This window comes from Oryctolagus cuniculus, chromosome 2 (genome assembly GCF_051225735.1).
Source record: "Oryctolagus cuniculus isolate XC-2025 breed Fujian yellow rabbit chromosome 2, ASM5122573v1, whole genome shotgun sequence".
Classification (NCBI taxonomy): Eukaryota; Metazoa; Chordata; class Mammalia; order Lagomorpha; family Leporidae; genus Oryctolagus; species Oryctolagus cuniculus.
The window spans coordinates 97751077-97777272 of NC_142868.1; the positions used below are offsets into that span (position 1 = coordinate 97751077).

Genomic DNA, 26196 nt, shown 5'->3' on the forward strand with positions numbered 1-26196 from the left:
AAGGGTGAAAGGAGAGGAGGTTGTAGGCATTTCTTTAATTTATTTATTTGCTTACTTATTAATTAACAGAGAGAGAGAGGGAGAGATCTTCCACCTGCTGTTTCATTTCCCCAGATGGCGGCATCAGCTAGGGCTTGATCATGCCAAATCCAGGAGCCAGGAGCTTCTTCATGATCTCCTGCCTGGGCAGCTGGGGTACAAGTACTTGGGTCATCTTCCACTGCTTTTGAAAGGCCATTAGCAAAGTGTTGGATTGGAAGTGAAGCAGCCAAGACTAAAATCAATACTCATATAGGATGCTGGAGTCATAGTTGGCAATTTTACCTGTTACACCACAACAGCAGCTGCTGTAGGTGTTTCTTTAAGAAACAATTCCCTAGTTCTGGGTTTAGCTGTAGTGATCTTCTGCATAAATAGAAGGTTTACACAGCCAGTTTCTGCATAGCTTTATCTTGCAGGTACATCACCATTCTCCAGCAGTAATAAAAGCAACATGCTAGTATTTCTGTACCTCAAATGAAACCAGAGAAATTAGTGATTTTTCTGCCTGAAAACTTTCAGTTTAAAACTGGGAAGAGTCACTGATTAAGACTTGTGTGCATGGGGCTTCCACTTTAGTGTAGAGAATAAAGCCACCGCCTGCCTTGGCAGCATCATATGGACATGGGTTTGAGTCCCAGATGCTCCACTTCTGATCCATCTTTGATAATGCACCTGGGAAATGAGCAGAGGATGGCCCAAGTCCTGGGCTCCTGCAACCACTTGGGAGACCTGGAAGAAGCTCTTGGCTCTTGACTTGGGTGGTCCCATCTCTGGCTGTTGCAGCAATTTGGGGAGTGAACCAGCAGATGGAAGATCTCTCTGTCTCTCCCTCTCTCTCTTTGTAAGGACATCTTTCAAATAAATAAATAAATATTTAGCAAAAATAAACAAGACTTAGAATGAGGTCAGACATTGCATTCTAAGACATGTTGAGTTCGGAAGCAGTCCACACAGCAGACTCATAGAATGACAATCATTTTAAATAGCATATAGATGTAGCATTAGGTGTGAGAATATAAAGTATCATATCTAGTTCTCATCTCTTTTTCAAAATGGGAGGGCACTCTAGAGATTGTAGTTCTAGCAGAATCTTTTTGTGCCAGTTACTATCCATCATTCAATAAAAATCTTTATAACTTCTTTGCTTTATCTAATTTGCTTTAGAGTTCACACCAGTGACTCATTACATCTCGACTTTTGTTTCTTCCATGTGATCAAGATCTAGTTCTGAAATCACAGCTGATCAATCATGTTCCATCTGTCTCTTGTTGGAAAGTTGTATTTGACCTGGTTTTTCATGCAGACTCATGGCAAGATAGAAACATTTGATGAGAAGAAGTCAGTGTAAATATGTTTTTAGTCACATCTGATTAACAATGAAGATTTAGGAGTGGTCTTCAGGCTAACTTTATCTGTACTCCATTGCTAAACTTAGATATATCTGTTCTGTATACAGAAGTCATTGCCCCGAAGTACCTATCCAGGATTATTTTGCTGGGAATTATACTTCTGCAGAAGTATGCCATTCAGTAGGCCCAAAGTTCAAAATAAAAGTGTTTAACAAAACCAACAAGATGATAACAAATTGAGTTACATCTATGCCTATAAGCTATGCAGAAGTTATATGTTAAAACAATGAACAAGGTTACAAGTGAATAGCAGAATACCATAATTAACATCATATAAGTACACAGGAAATGCTTATTAGCCTCAGTGAAAGTTTTCAGGCCCATGAACATGGGCTGGTATTGTGGCCCAGTGGTTCAGCTGCCATCTTTGATGCCTACATCCCATATGAGTGGCAATTTGAGTCACTTCTGATTTGACTCCATGCTAATGGACCTGGGAAAGCAGTAGAAGATGACATAAGTGCTTGGATGCCTGTCACCCATGGGGAAGACTCAGATGAAGTTCCTGATTCCTGGCTTCAGCCTTGCCCCATTCCATATATTGCAGCTATTTGTGCAGTATACCATGGATGGAAGACCTCTCTTTCTCTGTCTCTCCCTCTTTGTCTGTAATTCTTCCTTTCAAATAAATGAAAAACTAAATCTTTGAAATAAAACAAAAACAATGAACAGAGTTGTGATCTGAAAGAGGGAGTATTACAGTGCGCTAACTACTTACATGAAATATGTATAATGTCTGATCCAAAAATTCTGAAAGTTAAAAATTGAATCCAAGACAGGCTTATATTTTCTTTTTTAAAAGCAATATCTGGTATTTTCAAGTTTTGGGGTTCACTAAGAAGTGACAACTCTATTCACTAATTGTAAGTCTAGGAGTTCATGATGCCAGATATTCTGTGCATCATTTTTGTGTATGCTAATGTTTTCAAGGATATTGTGGTATGATGATAATAGATTCTTCTTTTTTTAAATTTATTCATTTTGACTTGAAAGCCAGAATTACAAAGAGGCAGAGGTAAGAGAGAGAGAAAGATGTCTTCCATCTGCTTGTTCACTCTTCCAAATGGCCACAAAGGTCATAGCTGGGTTGATCTGAAGCCAGGAGCTTCTTCTGGTTCTCCCAGACTGGTGCAGGGGCCCAAGGGCTTGAGCCATCTTCCATTGCTTTCCCAGGCCATAGCAGATCAGAAGTGGAGCAGTCGGGACCTGAATCATTGCCCACATGGGATGCCAGCACTGCAGGTAGTGACTTTGCTTGCTATGCCACAGTGCTGGCCCTGATAATGGATTCTTACTGAGCTCATACAATAACGTTGCCACAAGAAATCAAAGAAGTTTTGCATTTTATAGGAATTAAGTAGGTGGAAAGGTAAACATTTCCATCTATTTACAAAACTATACTAAAGTATAGTAACCAATAGAAATTGTAGAAATCTTCCTGAATCTAGATGAAACACTGAAATGCAGAACCAAAAAAATTTAAATAAAAGCATAGAAATCCATAAATATGATTAATTCAATCTGATGTAACTAATTCTATGTATTTGAAAGACAGTTACAGAGAGAGACAGAGACACAGAGAGAGAGAGCACTTGCATTTGCTGGTTCACTCCCCAAGTGGCTGAAACAGTTGGAGCTGAGCTGATCTGAAGCTAGGATCCAGGAGCTTCTTCTGGGTCTCCCATGTGGATGTAGAGGCCCAAGGACCTGAGCCATCCTCTGTTGCTTTCTCAGGAACATGAATAGGGAGTTGGATCAACAGTGGAGCTCCCAGGACTCAAACTGGTGCCCATATGGAATGCTGGAGCGTCAAGCCAGGGCTTTAACCCACTGTGCCACCACACTGGCCCCTCTACTAGCAGTTTAATGTGATTTTTAGTTTTTTTATTTCCCTCAGCATTCTGGAAATTAGTGTCTAAAGTAGCCTAAGATCTGTATTTAAGAATATTTTCTGTTAAACTGATTTCAAGTGTTTTTAGAAAATACAAAATTATCCTTTGATATATCCAAGGGTCCAGCTAGAAATCTCAAGGTCAAAATGCTTAGAACCTTGATCCTGAGAAATCCTATCAAGAATGCAAAAAGGGCTTCACATGTTTGGTCAAAACTTCTCTTGTCATGAGCTGTATGGAATCCTCTCTGGATTTGGGGGACCAAAAATTGGGAATTTCTTACACTCAGCATGGCTCTAAGGCAATCACCATGCTGAAAAATGACTATATTGACTCCTCAGGTACCCTAGTCTCTACTGTGGACCACATATTGATTGTCAGAGTGCTTTGCTTGCACACTGGAGTTTCTTGTCTGATTTCACTCAGATTTAAAAGCTGTAGGAAATCATGGGAGTAGCCATTAGGAGTTTAGGTCTCCAGACATCACCATTCACTGGGTTCCACATTTTCCTTCCTTCCCATAACTAAGTTCAGCTAAGTCAAAGAAAAAGGGTAGCTCTTTGTATTTCCTTTATGAAAACATCAATGCTAAAAACATTTAAGTGAAGTCTTCTTTAGAAATTTCAAGTTGGATGGGCCAGCGCCGTGGCTCACTTGGTTAATCCTCTGTGGTACTGGCATCTGGGCAGCGGAGGATGACCCAAGTGCTTGGGCCCCTGAACCTGCATGGGAGACCAGGAAGAAGCACCTGGCTCCTGGCTCCTGGCTTCAGATTGGTGCAGCTCTGGCCATTGTGACCATTTGGGGAGTGAACCAACAGAAGGAAGACCTTTCTCTCTCTCTCTCTCTCTCACTGTCTATAACTCTACCTGTCAAATAAAAAAGAAAAGAAAAGAAAAGAAATTTCAAGTTGGAGAGAACATTTACCCAAGGTCTATGATCTAGATAGCTGATTATTTTCAGCATCTTTGAGCAAGAATTGTTAATGAGCTTTTAATCTTAGATCACCAAAGTGTTCCAAGTTTCAATGAAGCACACAGAATTCAAAGGAAATCTCATCAATCTCTTCCTAGCAGTTTATTTCCTGACAGTCACCTCCCAATAAAAGCAGCCAAAAGAACTTCTAAGATCACAGACACACATTAATGGAGCCACATTCCAAGTCCATGTTTATAAATTAGCTTTTAAATGGTCGGGGATTGGGGTAATAATCTTAAATCTCCATGCACAAGTCCACAAAACAAGACAAGCTGTTTGCCAAGAAAGAGGAGACAGAGCATGGAGCCACAGGCAGGCCAGGTTTATTCACTCCAAGGTGAATGCATGGCAGAGAGTTCCCAGCAAACAGCAAAGAGAGAACCCCCTGTCTTACAGACTGCTGCTTTATATAGCACAAAGTGGTGGGAAGGAGCTTGGAGGTCTGAGCTAAAGCAGGGCTGCTGAGATAGAGAAGAGCTTGGGCTAGATTTCAAGGCTCTTTGAGGTCACAGTGTGAGCTGGGAGGGGTTTGGGCTGAGGCTGGACTCTGAGGCTGAGCGCTGAGATAGAGGGAGACAGCTTGGGAGGAGTAGGGGAGATCTCAGGCTGATAGCAGAGTTTTCACATAGTGTTGTGCCCAAAAGTTGAGGCAGGGCAAGGCTGGTCAAGGCAGGGGTGGGGGGTGGGGGGAGAGGCTGTATTAGCAAGACAGAGAAACAGGGGACTGCTTGTTATGTAGGTGAGAGGTCAACATGGACATAAGGATTTTTGTCCTTTCTCCATCACTGTGTATGACAAAGTCAGAATAAAGCAGACTTTGGTGGGAAATTTCTGATATAAATTCTATAATAAAAATTTAGCCAATCACAATCTTTTGTAGTTGGAATACATTTCTGTGGGTGATCCCATGGGACTGTCTGCCCTGCCCATGCAGGAGGTTGAGAGGGCATGGTGCGCTATGCCTCCCAGGAGGGACCCGGGCCTGGCTGCTGGCAAGTGGCAGGAGCTCCAGGCCCATTTCCAACATCTCCTCTTCCTGTTGGAAGCCTTGTGGCTATGCTTTTGTGGTTCATAAACAGAGAGCTGATAAGCAACTCCCAGACATGGGCTGGTTGCACAAAGGAGCCCAGGGGCCTATGTGTGCTAAGTGACCTATAAGTCAATTAGTTAGAGGCCTTTTGGCATGTTGCCCCTTCTGCTCTATAGACTTGCTGTTGCCACCTCAGGTTTTTTCTTCCCCTCCTACCCTATAAATTCTGAGCCTGATTGCTAAAAACAGACAGGCTCATCAGGCCTGTCTCCAGTGTTTCTTGTGGAGAGATGCTGTTGCTCTTCCAGCCCAACAGCTGAGGGTCTCACGCAAAGAGACCACAGATGTCAGTCTTTCAATAATGGGATTCATTATTGAATTCATTATTGGCTGCCTTTCAGCTGGGAACCTGAGGAAATGTCTAGCAAGGGTAAATGCCATAGGAGTTGTCAGAGACCTAGTAGAGAAAATGATGTGCACCACCAATGGCAAAATCCAGCTGTAATGACAGAACTCCCAATCCCCAATATAGAGCCACACATTTAGCATCTTTCATGTCAGCAAGGAGTATTTACCTTTTGCAAGAACTCTCAGTCAAGTCTCAAGCTATGTGCATGCCTATATTTGTTTTAAGCAAATATTTGTTGGGCCATTTGTCGGAAAGACAAGCAGAATATTAGCCACATTAGGCCCTTTATTCACAAGTTCCAACATCATTACTACCACCAATTCAGATTTAAGAGGAGGACAATTGCTAACCTTGGGTGTGCATCTTGGGGAAGGGGCAAAGGAAATGCTGTGTTTCCTGTCTCTTTGCTCATTTTCTAGCCTGCAAACCTTTCTTCTTCTCTAGTAGCCCCAGGTAAGAAATCATCCTGCTTCACTTGCTCATAGGTTCTTCTTTAAAATCCCATGGCGCAGCCGGCGCCGCAGCTCACTAGGCTAATCCTCCGCCTTGCGGCACCAGCACACTGGGTTCTAGTCCCGGTTGGGGCACCGGATTCTGTCCCAGTTGCCCCTCTTCCAGGCTAGCTTTCTGCTGTGGCCAGGGAGTGCAGTGGAGGATGGCCCAAGTGCTTGGGCCCTGCACCCCATGGGAGACCAGGAGAAGCACCTGGCTCCTCTCATCGGATCAGCGTGGTGCACCGGCTGCTGCGCGCTGGCCACGGCAGCCATTGGAGGGTGAGCCAACGGCAAAAGGAAGACCTTTCTCTCTGTCTCTCTCTCTCTCTCTCACTGTCCACTCTGCCTGTCATGCCCACTCTCCCTCTGTCTGACCCTCATTCATATCAGGCATGTGAGTGAACACATGGGACAGCACCCAACATTGCACATTCACTTGTCATTATGACCCACAACCTGCATACATTAACCAGGATCTCATCTGGTGGTCTCTCAGCATCACCCACCCAGGTTGTTGCACTCAATTCAGGCTCATCTAAGTTCACAGGAGCATAAGGGGAAGGACATGTAGTCAGGAGTCCACCCTGCCTTGCAGGGCTACCCCTGCCACATCACCTTCTGAAAATATTGTTGCTATGGCAACTTTCCAACCTTGAGGCCAGTGCTTCATACTTCCTCTGACTGTAGGTCTACACACATCCCTTGGCCTCATCAGGTACTCCAGGAGCAGACTTGCTCCATGCATACTGCAGTGCTGGCCAGACAGAGGCAGGATTAGCTCAAACCACTGCCACCAGTCATCCCTGATGTGTCAACAGCTGCAGCCAGTACCACGAGGCCACAGCTCACAGCACATCTGTGACCATCCTACTCTGTGGGCAGATGTGTGATGTGGCAAGCCTCTGAGTCTTCTGCTGGATCCTTTAACCAATGGGCTCTAGAGGGGCAGGGCTTTCCCTCCCCAAATGTTTTCTACACTGTCAAGACAGTGCCTGCCCAACTCTGGTCTTAGGGGATTTGTCATTGTTCCAGGAGCATGTACTCAGGGGTGGGGGCTGGGCACTTCTGAAGTGTGAACAGGATTTTCTGTGTTTTGTTTTCTTCTTCTTCTTTTTTTTTTTTTTTTTTTTGCTTTGTAAGGAGGACTCTATGGTTGAACATTTGAACATGACCAAAGTCCCCTGCCTCAGTTTTCTCACCTTCAAGTACACCCATAAGGTGAGAATAGATTCATGAGTCTTCCATTTACATGATACCTCAAGATTCTGTTCATTCAGCCATTCACATTCACATGTGCCCTGTGATGTGGGGCTATGGGGGGGTCTGGTGGCTTGAGAGGTTTATGCTAAGAAGACCAGATCAGAAAAGAGCCTTCCTATGAAAGAGGAAATCTCATGGTTAAAAAGATTCTGGCTTCAAATGTGGGGAGCTCCCACAGTCCCCTCAGCCAAGGCCAGAGATGATTTTCTCTTTCTTGGTTATGCCTCTCTGCAAAGACATGGGCACTAGGATAGAAGTTGGGAGATCCCAGCCTTGTCCAGGTTAATGATTGGTTTGACAGCCTGCCAGTCAAGATCCATGTGCTGATCCCAGCTTTAGTTACCAAGCTTCTACCTACCATCTGCCTATTTTCATTTCATACAATGGTGTCATTTCTGGGCTCTGCTACCTCTGAGATCTGACTCTTTTTTTAAAAAAGATTTATTTATTTATTTATTTGAAAGTCAGAGTTACACAGAGATAGAAGGAGAGGCAGAGAGAGAAGAGGTCTTCCATACACTGGTTCACTTCACAGTTCGTGGCTGCAGTAGCCGGAGCTGCACTGCTCAGAAGCCAGGAGCCAGGAGATTCCTCCAGGTCTTCCCATGAGGGTGCAGGGGCCCAAGGGCTTGTGCCATCTGCTTTCCCAGTCCACAGCATAGTTCTGGATCAGAAGTGGAGCAGCTGGGAATTGAACCAGTGCCCATATGGGATGCTGGCACTGCTGGGGGTGGCTTTACCCTCTACACCAAATGCCAGCCCTGAGATCTGACCTTAACCTGGTGGTTCCTGCCTGATGGGCATGGCACCCACAAATGTTGTAGGTGATTGTATTCTGCACCCACAACTTTTGTCACATTGTTTTTAATTATCTATGTCCTTGTCATTTGTCCACCAGGACTGAAATCACCTTTAGGGTAATTATGATATTCACATTATTCATATTGCATCAATCATACCCAGGAGAGTACCAGGCATAATGCATACAAGTCACCACTGTCTCCCTTCCTCCTCTGCTCCTCATTCCCACAGTGCTAGGGGCTCTTGCTCTTCTCCTCCTCCACCCCTCCCTCTGCACAGCTAGCACCACCATGAGACCCACACACCATACTCCTTTACTCCCTCTGAACCCATACGCTCTCCAGTTCCAGTGGATCCTAACAGGATGACATATCAAGTGTGGAGGTTTAGTTGTACTCATGAAGCAAAGCTACAGAGCTCCACTATCACTAAGTGAATTGTGGATGTTGGACTTGAAAGCTCTGATTGTTGTGCTCAGTTCTATGGTCCAATGACAACTGAGAGCATGGCAGGAATTAAGGAGATGCCTGCTGTCGCTCCCCCATTCGCGGAGGAACGACACTAGGACCCTGCGCTGTTCTTTTGTCTGCTCAGCCCTTCCCGGGTTTGCTGCTGGTCCTTCCCAGGTTGGCTGCCGATCCCTCCACCTCCGTGGAGGGGCAGCTCCCCCTGCCACTTTCCCCACTTCCGCAGGGGAGCGGCACACCACCGGCTGGCTCTCTCGGGGGCTGCTCAGATGTTATCCAGATGTTCCTGGTGCATGTTGTCTCTCTCCTCCTTTATAGTCCTCTTCCAGCAATCCCAACTCTGCTACCCACACGCCGAGCATGCTGCTCTCCTCCAATCAGGAGCAAGATCAGCGCCTGCAGCTCAGTCAAGTTGGCAAGAGGCAGCTGCGTAGAAGTTGTTTACTCCCTTTCAGTGCCATATTGTGGGAGAGCAGATGCATAGAATAAGTCTTAATTCCAGTAACTTAGTCTAGTCCAAGTTGCTCCCCACAGCCTGCCTGCATATCCCATTCATTTAGGAGACACAGAGCTTTGTGGCATTGTTGTTTTAGACCTTTCCATTTATTCACTGCTCAAACCTATTGCTTTCTTTTCTGCTTTGTGTCCATCCACTCATATCAGAGTAGCCAGGACAGAGTGAGTTTTTATGAGTCATGATGGTGAGCCAGTGGCTAGACACCTTACTTGGACTTTATAATGTGCATTTTGGCTATTCCAGGAAATTGTTTTTTAAAGATTCATTTATTTATTTGAAATAGTTACACAGAGAGAGAAGGAGAGGAAGAAAGAGAGGGAGAGGTCCTCCATCCGTTGGTTCATTCCCAATTGGCTGCAATGGCCAGAGCTGTGTCAATCTGAAGCCAGGAGTCAGAAGCCTCTTCCAGGTCTCCCACATGGGTTCAGGGGCCCAAGGCCTTGGGCCATCTTCTACTGCTTTCCCAGGCCATAGCAGAGAGCTGGATCAGAAGTGGAGCAGCCAGGACTTGAACCAATGCCTATATGGGATGCCACACTGCAGGTGGCAGCTTTACCCACTATGCCATAGTGCTGGCCCCTCCCCAAGGAATTTTTTGTTTTTTACTTCTTTCCTGCTTAATTGTGCTTTAGTTACCTAAGGTTGATGAATCTATAAATTGTGAATTAGCAAGGTATTCCAAATTTAGCTGTGAAATATATGATTTTGTGTGTTTTTTAATTTAACTTTTTTTTATAAATTTTTTTTGACAGGCAGAGGGACAGTGAGAGAGAGAGACAGAGAGAAAGGTCTTCCTTTTGCCACTGGTTCACCCTCCAATGGCTGCCGCGGCCAGTGCACTGTGGCCAGCGCATTGTGCTGATCTGATGGCAGGAGCCAGGTGCTTCTCCTGGTCTCCCACGTGGGTGCAGGGCCCAAGCACTTGGGCCATCCTCCACTGCACTCCCTGGGCACAACAGAGCGCTGGCCTGGAAGAGGGGCAACTGGGACAGAATCCGGTGCCCTGACCTGGACTAGAACCCGGTGTGCTGGCGCCGCAAAGTGGAGGATTAGCCTATTGAGCCACGGCGCTGGCCTTTTTAAAATATTGACCATTACTACTCTTTTTAAAAATATTTATTTACTTATTTATTTGAAAATCAGAGTTACACAGAGAGAGTGGAGGCAGAGAGAGAGAGAGGGAGAGAGAGAGAGAGAGGTCTTCTATCTGATGGTTCACTCTCTAATTGGCCACAATGGCCAGAAGTGTGCTGATTCAAAGCCAGCAGCCAGGAGCTTCCTCCAGGTCTCCCATGTGGATGGAAGGGAGCAAGTATCCTCTACTGCTTTCCCAGGCCATAGCAGAGAGCTGGATTGAAAGTGGAGCAGCCAGGTCTTGAACAGGGGCCCATATTGGATGCCGGCACTTCAGGCCTGTGTGTTAACCTGCTGCGCCAGAGCGCCAGCCCCTGAATTTAACTTTTTATTTAGACCTTTCTTATAGAAATGGATTATGTCTTCTAGTTTCTAAGTAACTGCATCATAATGAGGACCATTGTAGATTGTAGCAGTTAAAAATATTTGGCTTGATGATCAACATAAGGCTTATAGATAGTAGCTACCCATGAGATTGTGTCTTGGATTTAGGGGAAGTTTATAAGTCAGTTGGAGGTAGCCTTTTATTACTGGCGAACATGAATGTACTGATAACTCCTTGTCCATTTAATAATAAAATCCAAATGAAGATTTACACATGAGTTCCCTCCTGCCTTCATCTACCACTGAAATCCTGTTGTTTCTGCCTTTTGGATCTCCCTGTAATCTGTTGCCTCTTCTTCATTCCCACTACCACCATACCTTGGTTCAGATCCTACGAAATTTCCTTTGATATACTTTTTAATTGACTTCTCTGCTTTTTGTTTTTCTTACCTTTGTGTAAAGCCTCTTAGTTCATCCAAATATTTTTCTGATTGCTCAGGTTCTCTTACTCCAATAACTAGGAAAATCATGTGGCTGGTAGTTCTTTCAACACACCGCACAAAAGAATGCTCAGTAAATGCTTACTAAATAATGAATGGAATGCCTTACAAAGCTAGGGTGAACATTTAACCTGCTTGGCCCTGGATGGTTTCTGTTTATACATTTCAACCCTGTGTAATTATCAGTATGTCTCTTTTATTATCAAAGTTGTCTCTGAGCAACAAATTATACATTCATCTAATTGTGTGTGTTATCAAATAGATATCTATTTCATTGTCTCTTCAACTAGGTAGTTATTGGGGGTCAGAAATTATATTTGTTTAATTTTTATAGCCTCATTTATTCATTCAACTAAAAGAATGACTCTATCAAGATGCTGAGTTTCAATGTCAAAGCAAACATGTTTCTTGCCCTCCTGAATTTCAATCTGGCAAGAAAAAGCAGTCTACACAAAGAATATTGCCTGATATAATAAACATTAGTGTGAAATGAATGGATACATTTAAGCATTCCTAATCCAGCAATTCTAATCCCATGAATTATAATTGACAGAAGCAATCACAAACAGAACTCCATGTCATCCTGCTTCCATTTACATTTCTACTTAAAATCTTAAAAATCAAACACCACACATATACCTAAGAATGCATAATATTTATATGCTATCTTGATATTAAGCATGAGAAAAATAACCATACAACAATAGCAACTTTGAACCTCCTTTCTTTTTTAGATAAGTTATAATCCTATGTGTTTCTCTACAGTGAAGATTAGGATTGTAGATACTCTTCCTCTCCCTCACTTTTTATTTTAGAGATGAGAAATGTGGGGTTTTAGAAACTGAGCCCCAAGATAAAAGAAATATTTCTTTTTTTAAAGAAGATTTTTTTTTATTTGAAAGGTAGAATTACAGAGAGGCAGAGGCAGAGACAGAGAGAGAGAGAGAAGTCTTCCATCCACTTGTTCACTCCCCAAATGGCTGCAATAGCCACAGTTAAGCTGATCCAAAGCCAGGAGCCAGGAAATTCTGGGTCTCTGATGTGGATGCAGGGTCCCAGGCATTTGGGCCATCTTCTACTGCTTTCCCAGGCTACAGCAGAAAGCTGTATTGGAAGTGGAGCAGCAGGGACTTGAACTAGCCCCCGTATAGAATGTCGGTGCTGAAGGCGGAGGCTTAGCCCACTATGCCACAGTGCTGGTCCTGAAAGACTTCTTAAACCAATATTTCACATTGGTCAGCCTTTAAGCTAGACTTTTTTACCATACCATACTTGAATTCTAATCTCTTTCCACCTCAGCTTTCTCTTTGTGAATTGAGAATACGGTCTCCAGAATTAACCTAAGGTATAATTGATACAATGTAAGGCATTTACTCTGTTAATCTGGCCCCTAGAAGATACTTGGCAATGTTAGTCCTGTATCCAGTTCTCTCTCTCTCTCTCTCTCTCTTTTTTTTGTACTTGGTGAATTAGATGGTGGTGTAAAATGCTTTGAAAAGAACCACAAATAAAAGACACAAATAAAAATTGTATTCTCAAATCTAGATGTTAAACTATGCCGTGTACACCTGTGCTGAGAGTTACATTGAAATCCTTGTCATTCATTACTTGAGAGAAGCTGTCCAGGAATAAAGCAGCAGGGGATTTTCCTGAGGGAAACAGCGTGTGTGAGGGAACCGGGATTTGGGACTCAGCAGCAGTGGCTGTCAGTTCTTAAGATTTTGTTCAAGAAAGGATGAACAGCAGCTGATCCTGGAGATCTGGGGTGGGAAGGAAGGGAAGGAGGGATGTAAACAAAAGCAAACGCCATCTGGTTCCCAGCCTGTCTCCACCCACCCCGCGCTGAAGTCCTAGGAGAGGGCCAGTAAGTCTATCTAGGAATGCTCTGGCCTGGACTCCATTTCCCAGAGTCACCCAGTGCTCTAACGTTTCCTGCCTGTGCGTGTGCATGTGGGAGAACGTGCGCATGCGTGCTTTTCCCTGTGGCTCGGGGCTGGGAACAGAAGTTGATTTACTGATCAGAGAGGGCCCTGAGAGGCCGCGTTGCTCCTTCTCCCACATTCACTGGGGAGTCTTGCTTTGCAAGTGCAATTTCCGGCGGTTCGGGAGCACACACCTCAGACCTGCCGCCCACTGCTTCTGTGCCTCTGCATCTGGCACCGTGGGCCCCAAGTTCCAGCGACTTCTCCTGTCCCACACTCTCCGCTTTGCTCTCCAGGTGTCCTGAAGAAAGGGGACGTGCTCCCGAGATTTTCCACGGCAAGTATGGAGAACAGGAGGGGCATCTATGCGTGTGTGGGAGAAGGGAGGGTGCGATGGCAGGTGGCGGCTCCCAGACCTCGATCACTTGCTTCTCAGTGATCCTGGGAGCTTCTCCGGCAGAGTCAAGGCTGGGGCCCAGGTGTTGTGTTTCCCGCCACCGCTTCCCAGTCTCCCGATGCTTGGCCAGTGCCATGGGCTGCCTCGCTCAAATTCTCCTTAAAGTACACTGGATGAGGAACGGCACAAGCAGGGCAGTTGAGAGCACGCCTAAGGAAGGAGTCCCTTTCCCTATATTTAAATAAGCCCAGTTCTCACTTTGGGTGGGTCAGAGAATGCCTTGTGGCTGGCCTCTGGCTATATCCCCTGGTAGTTCCAGCTGGGTGGGGCTCAGCGGCCCTCAGCCTGAGCCTGAGGCAGTGGAGAGGTGGAGACAGAAGATCAGAGTAGGCTCTGGCTCCTGGCCCCCATGCTGGACCCCGCGGACACATCTGACAGCTGGGGCATTATGTGTTTGGCTGACTTTCCCAGCAGCACGTGAAGCTTGTGCAGTAGCTTTGTGGATTGATCACTCCTCCGTGTTTAATTAACAGACTCTTTTTCAATCTGGAGCTTGAGGCCATGGAAACGTAGTGATTTATTTTCCTGCGTGTCGATTTCTGTCTTCAACCCTTCTTTCTTCTCATGTTATTAGGGATGTCAACTTTTATTACCTGCTGCTAATCCCTTTGCAAAGTGAGAAGTGAACTGAAATTAATGCAAGTCTACCGTGTGAGTTAATAATGAGCTACTTCAATCTGGATTTTCATAGTGGAGAGCTACGAAAACATAAATACAGAAAAGTATCAATTTTTCTTGTCTAGTTCTTTACAGTCACTCAATGCTCCACCAAGCTGATTATCTTACAGTCCATACTGTTTTAATTAAGGGGGCCAGTTTCTTTTTTTTTTTTTTTTTTAATTTGACAGGCAGAGTTAGAGAGGAAGGTCTTCCTTCTGGTGGTTCATCCCCCAAATGGCCACTATGGCTGGCGCACTGTGCTGATCCGAAGCCAGGAGCCAGGTGCTTCCTCCTGGTCTCCCATGTAGGTGCAGGGGCCAAGCACTTGGGCCACAGCAGAGAACTGGACTGGAAGAGGAGCAAATGGGACAGAATCTGGTGTGCATATGGATGCCGGCACTGCAGGCAGAGGATTAACCAAGTGAGCCATGGCGCCGGTCAGTTACTTTAAAAAAAAAAAAATATTTATTTATTTGAATGGCAGAGTTACAGAGAGGCAAAGACACACACACACGCACAGAGAGAGAGAGAGAGAGCTCCCATCTGCTGGTTTACTCCCCAGATGGTCACAATGGCCAGAACTGCATGGATCTGAAGCTAGAAGCCAGGACCTTCTTCCAGGTCTCTCACACAGGTACAGGGGACCAAGCACTTGGGCCATCTTCCACTGCTTTTCCAGGCCATAACAGAGAGCTGGATCAGAAGTGGAGCAGCCAGGTCTTGAACCAGCACCCATATGCTTTTACCCACTCAGCCACAACACCAACTTCAAGTTACTTTTCTTATTCTGGGTTCTGTGTTTAACCCCATGACATTTTCAACATGGGAGGATATTAGTGATAGATTTTCAAAATGACTGCTCTGTGGAAGCCTTTGTACAAGGTGTTGATGTGAAGATGGGTAAGGAAGAAAAGAGAAAATGTGCCCCTCTTCCCCTCACAGAGATGCCCACACAGTACGGTGAAAGATGTGGCTTTGGGCTGGCACTGTGGCTCAGTAGTTTAATCCTCTGCCTGTGGTGCCAGCATCCCATATGGGCACCAGTTCAAGTCCCAGCTCCTCCTCTGATCCAGCTCACTGCTATGGCCTGGGAAGGCAGTAGAAGATGGCCCAAGTGCTTGGGCCTCTGCACCCATGAGGGAGACCCAGAAGAAGCTCCTGGCTCCTGGCTTTAGAACAGTGCAGCTCTTCTGGCCATTTTGACCAACTGGGGAATGAACCAGCAGAAGGAAGACCTTCCTGTCTGTCTATCCATCTCTGTATCTGTAATTCTACCTCTCAAATAAATAAATAAAACATCTTTTAAAAAAAGAGAAATGTGGCCCTGAAAACTATTGGTATAGACTAACTTTCAGTGTAATGAAGTTTTCACTTGATTAACTGAGTGATTCATAGATTCTGTTAGAGTTCTGCTGTCACCAGATTACTAATCTGTGAAACTCATTTAGCATAGTAAGGTTACCTAGGAAGGCAGAGGATTAGCCTAGTGAGCCACGGCACCAGCGAGTTTCATTAAATTTCTATATTTTTTAAGTTAATGAGTACTAGTAGTTATCTTATTTTTTTTTAAGGATTTATTTATTTTACTTGAAAGTCATAGTTACAGAGAGGAGAGGCAGAGAGAGATAAGTCTTCATCTGCTGGTTCACTCCCCAGTTGGCTACAGTGGTCAGAGCTGTGCTGATCCAAAGCCAGGAGCAGGAGCTTCTTCTGTGTAATAGTTATGTTATGTTATCCTTGCTTTGGATAAACAAACTCTCTCCCATACCTCAGTTAAAATGCTTTTAAAAATAGGTTTATTTTGAGGGCTGGCACTGGGGCATGGCAGGTGAGGCTGCCACCTACAGTGCTGGCATCCCATATGGGTGCTTGTTTGAGATCCTGTGAAAGCAGTGGAAGATGGCCCAAGTTCTTGGGTTCTTCACTGCATGGGAGACCTGACAGAAGCTTCTGGCTCCTGGCTTCAGATAGATCCATCTCTGGCCATTGCAGCCATTTGGGGAGTGAATCAGTACATGAAAGACCTCTCTCTGTCCCTCTGCCTCTCTGTAACTCTGCCTTTTAAATAAATAAATAAATTTTTACATGCTACACCATGGAGCTGGCCCCAAGACCTAACAGGTTTTCTGGGTGCTTATCTTGGGGTTCACTTTGAGCACTAAGCACAGTTATTCTGTGTGACTGAATATTTCATGTTCCTTCTTATGGAAAAGTTTTTCTCATGATCTGAGTGATTGGCTACATCTGCCCGTAGTGGAAACTAAAACTTAATTTGGCATCTGAACACCCAGAGTGCTGAGTCCTGTAATCTTCAGAATTTAATCAGAAAATGTGTTTTGAAACATTTGGTCTATGGGTAGGCAGGGCAATTTTCCTGGATTACTGTGAGAATTCTGAAATTTACTTCCTTTTATTTTCTTAAAATAACTATATTTGTAATTTGCTCCCCCTTTCTGAAATGTTTGTGCTTCTGTCCTCCTTATAACCATGGACATGAGTAGCACTTTTCCTTCTCTCTCTCCCTCTCTTATTTTTTTTTTTTAACAGGCAGAGTGGACAGTGAGAGAGAGAGAGAGATAGAGAGAAAGGTCTTTCTTTGCCGTTGGTTCACCCTCCAATGGCCACCACGGCCAGTGCACCGTGCTGATCCAAAGGCAGGAGGCAGGTGCTTCTCCTGGTCTCCCATGGGGTGCAGGGCCCAAGCACCTGGGCCATCCTCCACTGCACTCCTGGGCCATAGCAGAGGGCTGGCCTGGAAGAGGGGCAACCGGGACAGAATCCAGCACCCCGACCGGGACTAGAACCTTGTGTGCCGGCGCCGCAAGGAGGAGGATTAGCCTATTGAGACACTACGCCATTTATTTTCCTTCTCTTTATGATGTTACAAGAGCAGTGGGACATTGTAGCTCTCTCCCCTGGCAGCACATCTTCCTCAGTACGTCTCTTTGAATTAGACCCTGGGTTAACTTGGCTGCACAAAAGGCATATATCTAAACCCAGTGTACCTAATGAATGAAATTCATCATGAAATCAATATGCCTTGTAAACCTCTCATCTCTTGTTTTGAAATGTGTTGTGAATGTGTCTTTTATGTCAGTATCTGTAAGCTGGAGATTTGCCACTTAAGGCAGAAGGCTGCTGAGGGACAACACAACTGTAGCTTTGCTCTGTTACTTTAGTGTGGCTACTCTCTCACCCTTTCTCTTTATTTTATTAAGATTTAAAAATTTTATTTTAAAGGCAGAGTTACAGAGAAAGAGGCAGAGACAGAAGGATGGGGATCTTGCATCTGCTGGTTCACTGAAGGGACTGCAATGAATAATGCTGGCCCAGCCTGGAAGTCCAACCCAGTGTCCCATGTTGGTGCAAGGACCCAAGTACTTGTGCCATCTGTTTCTGCTTCCCTAGTTGCATTAGCAGGGAGCTGGATCAGAAGTGGAACAGCTGTGACTCAAACTGGCACTCATGGGGCTGGCATTGTGGCACAATGGGGAAAGCCACCATCTGCAATGCCAGCTTCCCAGATGAGCAGCCGTTCATGTCCCAGTTGCTCCACTTCTAATTTAGCTCCCTGCTGATGGTTTGGGAAAAGCAGCAGCGGATGACTCAAGTGTTGGGGCCATTGTAACCCATGTGGGAGACCCAGATGAAGTGCCTGGCTCCTGGTTTCTGTGTGCTTCAGCCCTGGCCATGGCAGCCATCTCATATGGAAGATTTCTCTTTTTAGCATTTATTTATTTGCAAGGCAGAGATAGAGAAAGGGAGAGAATGAGAAAGAGATTTTCCATCTGCTGGTCTACTTCCTAGATGGCTGCAATGGCCAAGACTGGGCCAGGCCCAAGCCAGGCACCAAGAGCTTCATCCAGGTCTCCCACTTGGGTGTCAAGGACCCAGGTATTGGACCATCTTCTACTTTTCCAGGGCCACTAGCATAGAACTGGATCAGAAGTGGAGCAGCCAGGACATGAACTGGTGCCTATACCAGATGCCAGCACTGCAGGCAGCACCTTTACCTGCTAGTCCACAATGCCATCCCATCTGACTCTCCCTCCTCTCCATAACTCTGACATTTTTTTTAAGATTTCTTTTATTTATTTGACAGAGTTACTGATAGAGATAGAGACAGATAGAGAGGTCTTCAGTCTGTTGGTTCACTCCCAAAATGGCCACAGTGGCCAGATCTGAGCTGATCTGAAGCCAGGAGCCAGGAGCTTCTTCTGGATCTCCCACATGGATATAGGGGACCACGGACTTGGGCCATACTGTGCCACTTTCCCAAGCACATTAACAGGCAGCTGGATTGGAAGTGGAACAGCCAAGACCCAAACTGGTGACCATATGGGATGCAGGCCAGTGTCTCAACCAGCTGTGCCACAGCACTGGCCCCCAAAACTCTGACTTTCAAATAAATAAATCTTTTTTAAAGGGTGGACACACATATTGGATCCCAGCATTTTATTTGGTGGTGGCTTAATCCACTGTGCCACAAAGCCAGCCCCACCCTTTATCCTGGTGACTTGTGTGTCAAGATCTGGGTAACATATGCTGAACAAATGTTGCTATTATGTTAGACTCTTCTGTTTTATTTTGGTTCTCATTTGTTGAGTTTATTTTGGCTGCCACTTTTGGGTAGCAAGCTGTGATGTCATCAGTGGCTAAAGCTGCCATGTGTTAGGTTGGCACTGATTCTACCTTTCCATTTCTTCAAGTAGAAGTGGAAAATGAAATCCTCTCAAAACTAACATGCTACGAGTAACAACTGGAAATCAAGCTTCCTTTCTTCTCACCTAACAGACCCAGCTGGTCTCTGTGTTTCTCATTTTAGCCCAAACCTACATGAGATTCTTAGAGCAGAAGGAAGTTTATTCTTCAAGGCAGAATTCATAGATATGGTTATCCATTCACCTCTGAGAATTAAAGCCATCACTCTGCTTTTTGACTTGTTTTCAATTTGTGGTGGTGCCCTCTCTCACAGGAGGATAGATTCCTCAAAGAAGAATACACCTAGGTGGAGAAAACTTCAAGGAGTGGGTTTTCCAAAGTGAAATGGAATTCTGGCCTGGACATCCTTGAGATCATGATCAGCAAAGTGGGGAAATTCTTTGCTATGTCCATTCACATCCTTTCCTTTTTGTTCATTGTATTCCTCCCTTCTGTTGCACACACACAAGGCGTGTCTGTGATTGAGGCTGTTTGTGTACCACTGCAGTATCTGGAGTTGCCTTTGTCTCATTTCTAACCAGAAACTCAGATGCAGAGTAAGGAGGGGACTGCCAGCCTGCCACACAGGGTTTGGGCCCCTTGCTCCTTTACTTTTCTTCAGTGCAGGAGCAGCCTTAAAGAGAGCTGTACTGGGTAGTATTATTTCTTTTGGATTTGAGTGCCTGGATAGCAAAAGAAATACATATTTTTTTTCTTATAGAATGGATTGAGGAGGCACTACATAAAGTCAGCAGCAACTTTCTTGGCTCTTGTTACATGTCAAGATGAGTCAGAATATTTAGGGCCATTTGTTAATTTTTTTAAAAAATTAAAAGTATTTATTTATTTGAAAGGCAGAATTACAAAGAGAGAAGGAGAGATGTAAATTATTTATCCACTGTTTCACACCCCTAATGGCCACAGCACCTGGGGTTGAAACTGGATTAAAGTCAGGAGCCAGTATCTTCTTCCACATTTCCCATGTGGGAGTAGGAGCATAGGCACCAAACTTTGTAGCTTTCCTAGGCACAGCTGGGACATGAACTCATGCACAATATGGAATACCAGCATCACAGGCAATGGCTTTCCCACTATGCTCTACTGTCTGTTTATTATTATTATTATTATTATTGTTATTATTATTTTTATTTGAAAGAGAATTAGAGAGAAGCAGAGGCAGAAAGAGAGAGGGAGAAAGGCCTTCCATCTTCTGGTTTACTCCCAGATGGCTGCAATGGCTGGAGCTACCCTGAACTGAAGCCAAGAGCCCGGAGCCTCTTCCAGTTATCCCACATGGGTGCAGGGGTCCAAGGTCTTGGGTCATCTTCTACTGCTTCCCCAGACCTTAGAAGAGAGCTGGATCAGAAATGGAGCAGCCGAGACTCAAAGCAGCACCCACATGGGATGCCAATAGTGCAGGCAGCAGCTTTCCCTGCTGGGACACAGTACCAGCCCCTCTATCGTCTGTTTTATGGAAATATTTAAGGGACATTAGAAGGCCATTCAGGCCCTTCCTACAATACATTTTGAAATAATGATTGACAGTCCACAAGACTGCTTCCAAAGGGAGAGAGCTACAGGGACAGAGAGGCAGTGATATTGAAAGGGTATGAGGAAGAATGGCAGATGTCCTAAATAGCACTCTGGCCTCAGAATCAGCCCTAAAGGCACTCGGATCTGGCTGAAAAGCCCATGAGAGTATTTCAGGCATGGAAAGCCAAGACACTCTGGCAAAAGATCTCTGTGAGTGAGATCCCAGTGGAAAGAACGGGTCATCAAAGAAGGAGGTACCTTTCTCTGAAGGGAGGAGAGAACCTCCACATTGACTATGACCTTGTCTAAACAAGATAAGAATCGGAGAACTCAGAGGGCTTCCATAGCCTTGGAAACTCATGACTGGAGCATAGGGAGATTACTGATGCCATAGACAGGAGTGTCAATTGGTAAAGTCAACAACAGGAGTCACTGTGCACTTACTCCTCATGTAGGATCTCTGTCCTTAATGTGCTGTGCATTGAGATTTACTGCTATAACGAGTACTCAAACAATATATTTCACTTTGTGTTTCTATTGGGGTGCAAACTGTTGAAATCTTTACTTAATGCATACTAAACTGATCCTCTGTAAAAAAAAAAAAAAAAAAAAAAAGAAAGAAAGAAATTATCAACTCCCAACTTGACTCTCACTGGGATTAAACATGACAATAGGTCTGATCTGATTTCATCATCATTTTAAAAAAAAATCATCTATTATTTTTCACTTTATGTTTCTGTGTGGGAGCAAACTGTTGAAATCCTTACTTAATGTATACTAAGCTGATCTTCTGTATATTAAGATAATCGAAAATGAATCTTGATGTGAATGGAAGGGGAGAGGGAGTGGGAAAGGGGAGGGTTGTGGGTGAGAGGGACGGTATGGGGGGGGGCCATTGTAATCCATAAGTCGTACTTTGGAAATTTATATTCATTAAATAAAAGTTAAAAAAAAAAAAATGAAAGGGTATGAGGAACAAGGGAAGATGGGAAGGCCAGAAGAAATCTTGAAAAGTATTCCAAAGGATAAAGTAATAGGACACAGGTCATTTGTGCAGGTTTCCATTTTAGGGTTTTCCTTTTTTTTTTTTTTCTTGTTAATTAGAGATAATTTCTAACATGATTTGTGATATACTGGACTCACTTTTCAGTTTTCTTCTTACAGATAAGATGTGCTTATAAGATGTAGAGGGGCTGGTACTGTGGCTTTGTAGTTTAATCCTCTGCCTGTGGCACTGGCATCCTATATGGGCACCATTCTAGTCCCAGATTCTCCTCTTCTGATCCAGCTCTCTGCTATGACATGGGAAAGTAGTAGAAGATGGCTCAAGTGCTTAGGTCCCTGTACCCAAGGGGGAACAGAGAAGAAGATCCTGGCTCCTGGTTTCAGATCAGTGCAGCTCCCTCTGTTATAGTCATTTGGGGAATGAACCAGCAGATGGAAGACTTTTATCTCTGTCTCTTCCTCTCACTGTCTATAAAAAAATAAGATGTAGAGAAGTACTGGAATGAAATGCAGTAGTACACTCCTAAATATGCAGTTAGCATTAAATTTTTGTTGAGAAAGGGATGAGCTTGGCTTTATGTGTGTCTTGCTTAGAGCAGAATTTTTATGACTGAATTTGAGACAATTAAAAATCAGTTTCATAATTGAAACATTGACCATTTTTACTGCTGCAGCCTCCCCCTCACTCTGTATCCCTATGCAGATAGTCCACGTGAGAGTACAATAGAAAGAGAGGCCTGCATATCTGGAGTAATGCAAATATGCCCTTTGCTTAAACCAGGGGATTGATCGACTGGAGTTCTTTGTGATTCAGTTTGCATTTTTCTGTAGAGTGAAATATAGTGATTTGTGTAATGTATCTTGTCTTCTAGTAGATGATTCCAATTGGCTTTCTTATCCATCTACCTGGCATCACAGGTGATTCCCAAGACAGGTGTTGGGCTCTATGGAAAAAAAAAAGTAGCCTTTTCAGAGTTGATGTATTTCTCCTGGATAATTGGAGAAATATTTTATAAGAAGCAGTTCATGGAGGATGTGTACTTCCCTAGAAATGAGACAGAAGTGATTCCATTTCCTTGCCCCTCCCTGAGCTAGTTCCTGAGGCTTATTGATCAGGGCAAGAATGCTAATATTTATAGGCCAATTATGAATGATGCATGTTTGTCTTACACATGAGATGTCTACAGATCTGTTTCTCAAGGCCTTTAAGATAAAATAAGCAAATTTTGCAACAAAAGAGAAGGTTGGCATTGCCTGTTGCCTTGGTCTGGGATCTGTGCATTTATTATACACTTAGTACTCTGACTCCTATTGTGCGCATCTCCTGATGGTTCTTTTTTGGCCATTCCTGTGTCCAGATTCCTTAATGGGTGACAATCTTTGTCCAGACTGCCAGTCTGATAACTCAGCCCAAATTGGAGTTGACTAGTTTGTGTACTCACTTCAGGATTAAGGTTGTCCAAAACTGCCAATGCCCAATGACTGGGCTGCCTTTATGCTCACTCAAGAGATAAGACTCTGGGAACAGGTCCCAAGTGGCTTTGCTTGGTTCTCTTCCTTTGATCTCCTTGGTGACCAGGCTGATTCTCAGGTAGGCAGGGAATTTGTTGGCTCACAGAAGTCTCCAGATTTCTGTTTTGCACTCATCTGCAAAATATTTGAGTTTTCTCTTGGATCTCAAAAGTCCTGAGTAGGGAGTTTTATTTTGTATTGAGATGTGTCTTTATAAAGACAGGTGTCACTGAAGACTGTGTGTCCTCAGAATCAACTGATCTCATCCAGGCCTGCCTGGAGTTTTGGGATCCTGGCTTCAGGCTGAACATTGCCTGCTGTTGTGAGCATTTGGGTGTGTACCAGAAAATGGAAGAAATCTCTCTCCCTCTCCATCTCCCTCTACCTTTCAAATAAAATGAAAAACAGATAAAAATTGGAAAAAGTGTGTTTTGCCTTGTGTTCCTAAGGAAAAAGTAATTACTGTTGTTATAGCTAGAACTCATTTGTACACTTCACAAATACTCACAAATCTCAGGTTAAAGGCTTGGTGGTCACTACTGGCTGGGCTGCCTACTCAGCTCCCATTCTGTAATGCATCCCCTTCCATCATCTGCAGTTCACTTTGGGTGCTCATAAAACACCAAACTGCCTCCTGACTTTGCATCCCTATGTTCTTTATACATAGCTGGGCCACAATCTCATTTTCTTTAGCAGCATGCTAATTTTTATGAGTACTTCATAGGCAAAGAATAATGGGGACATTGATTTTTTCTGAGCTTTTGCCCTAAGTGGTTTATTTTATAAAGCTGATTCTGGGTACTGTATAGAATTTTGTTGGATCAGAAGTTGTGGTGCAGAGGTTGACATTAGAGAAATAGGGCTATCACTGTCACTTCCACCCTGCAACCCATGCCTGCCTTTGGATTCTGCTTTCATAGAGTGTTGGAATGAGGCAGTAGTGATGCAATAAAGGAATGAACTTTCAATTGTTAAACATTTTTATTAATATAAAGAGAACAGATTGCGTAAGATTGTAATTCCAGAAGAACATAACCATACTTTTCTATTTCTCCCTCCTTTCTTCCTTTCTCTTTTTAAGGATTTAATAAGCTGGTTTTTTTTCCCTAACCTAGTCTTTAGCCCTTCACCTCCAGCCTTCCTGTCCATTTGCTCCTACTTTACAATCTAGTACTTTAAGATTTTTCCCCCTTCTTTCATGCATGTTTTTGCCTACTCCTACTCCAATTCCAAAGAAGGAAAAATGAATAAAAATCATGAGATAGTGATTCAAAGACAGGAATCCTATCCAGAAATATGGAAAAAAAAGTTACCTCCTTTTTCTTTTTATTAATAATTTATTTATTGACTTACCTTTCTGGAAGAGGCAGCTGGAAGTTCTCTGAGGTCTTTCCTTAGAATGTGAGGAGAGCCAGAGATATTGGATAGACTCTTTACAGTCTGTTTTACTGTGAGAGATGTTGTTCCACTTGCCTGTGGCAGAAAAAAATGTGATTTCAATGATTTTTTTTCTGTATTACTACTAATTTTTATGATGAGTCTCATCTTTATCAATGGATAGAGACCTGTCAAATTTGCCATGAGCAAAAAATTTCACAGACACAACTGCTTCCAGAGGAGATGCATGCCTCTTCATTCCCACATGGCCTTCCCCTGAGATCTCCAGGTGGCTTTCCTTAGTCTCCTGGAAGCAAAGAGAAGATTCCAACCACAGAAAAAGCTCACTATGACTGTGATATTGTTTCTTGGAAGTTGCTATCCAAAAAGTAATCATTTAAGAACATCAGGGGCATTTCATTAGTTTCACAGGAATTTCTTCTTCCTGGCTTCAGTGGAGAGGAAAAATAACCACAGTTGAAGCATGATTCTAGGGAAAGCACAATTATTTACCTGCATAACAAAAATCCTCAATTTTTTCTGCACATTGTTAGTCTTACATGGGTTAGAAAAAAATGCCATTTAATGTCTTAGAACTCTCTAATGTTAAAAAGTACAAGAATTAAAAATTGCTATTATTTTATGCTCTTATAAAGCTGCAAAAGCATTAACATTGTGCATTTCTGGGTGTTTTGGAAACTAAACTCAAAATCAATTACGTTGACTGACTTTGCAGAGTAGGAAGAAAATAATTGGTTTATTAATTATTTATAAAGAGAGACTATGAAAGAAGCTATTTATTGGTACCAATTGTCTAAGCTTTAGTGTTTATGAAACTATGATTTATTTATTTATTTGTTTGTTTGTTTATTTATTTATATTTGACAGAGTTATAGACAGTGAGAGAGAGACAGAGAGAAAGGTCTTCCTTCCGTTGGTTCACTCCCCTAATGGCCACTACAGCCAGTGTTCTGCCTATCCGAAGCCCAGAGTCAAGTACTTCCTCCAGTTATCCTGTGCGGGTGCAGAGAACCAAGCACTTGGGCCTCCCTCCACTGCCCTCCTGGGCCCAGGAAGAGGAGCAAATGGGACTAGTACCCGGCACCCCAACTGGGACTAGAACCTGGGGTGCTGGTGCCACAAGTGAAGGATTAGCCAAGTGAGCCATGGCATTAGCCTATGATTTATTTTATTTTATGAGCTATGTCCACTTGAAGTTGTGAAAGGAAACCTACAATGGTGGTTGTAATTCACTTTAACAGACTTTTTGAAGGATTGTATTTATTTCTTTGAGAGGCAGAGTTACAGACAGTGAGAGGTAGAGACAGACAGAAAGGTCTTCCATCCATTGGTTCACTCCCCAAATTGCCACAACAGCCAGAGTTGCTTGATCCAATGCCAGGAGCCAGGTGCTTCTTCCTAGTTGCCCATGCGTGCAGGGGCCCAAGCACTTGGGCCACATTTTACTGCTTTCCCAGGCCATAGCAGAGAGCTGTAGTGAAAGAGGAGTAGCTGGGACCAGAACCAGTGCCTATATGGGATGCCAGTGCCACAGGTTGAAGATTAACCTACTGTGCCATCGCACTGGCCCCACAATTCTCTTGAAAACAGAAACATTTATTCCTGAGTCTTTTGATGAGTTAGGCCAATGAAGTCCTGACAGGGTACATATGTCTCTAGAATTAGAGGTGTGCTCATCATTCTCATACTGTGTTCTGTTGCTGTTCAGCCTGTGACAGTGACATGTAAATAAAAAAAAAAACAGATATTCA

General features: G+C 43.9%; 1 protein-coding gene across 4 annotated transcripts in view; it reads left to right on the forward strand.

The window, feature by feature from the left end:
* The window catches only part of LOC138848529 (uncharacterized), a 111238-nt gene that overhangs the window by 52068 nt on the left and 32974 nt on the right, over positions 1–26196 (forward strand). The window contains exon 1 of one of the 4 annotated variants that reach the window (XM_089327371.1): positions 13116–13520. The exons of 1 other annotated variant lie outside the window; for it this stretch is intronic. The gene's annotated coding sequence lies outside the window, so the exon portion shown is untranslated. Of the gene's footprint in view, positions 1–13115; positions 13521–26196 lie in introns of those variants that run through there. 2 more of the 4 variants (XM_089327373.1, XM_070068645.2) reach the window with 2 other exon arrangements.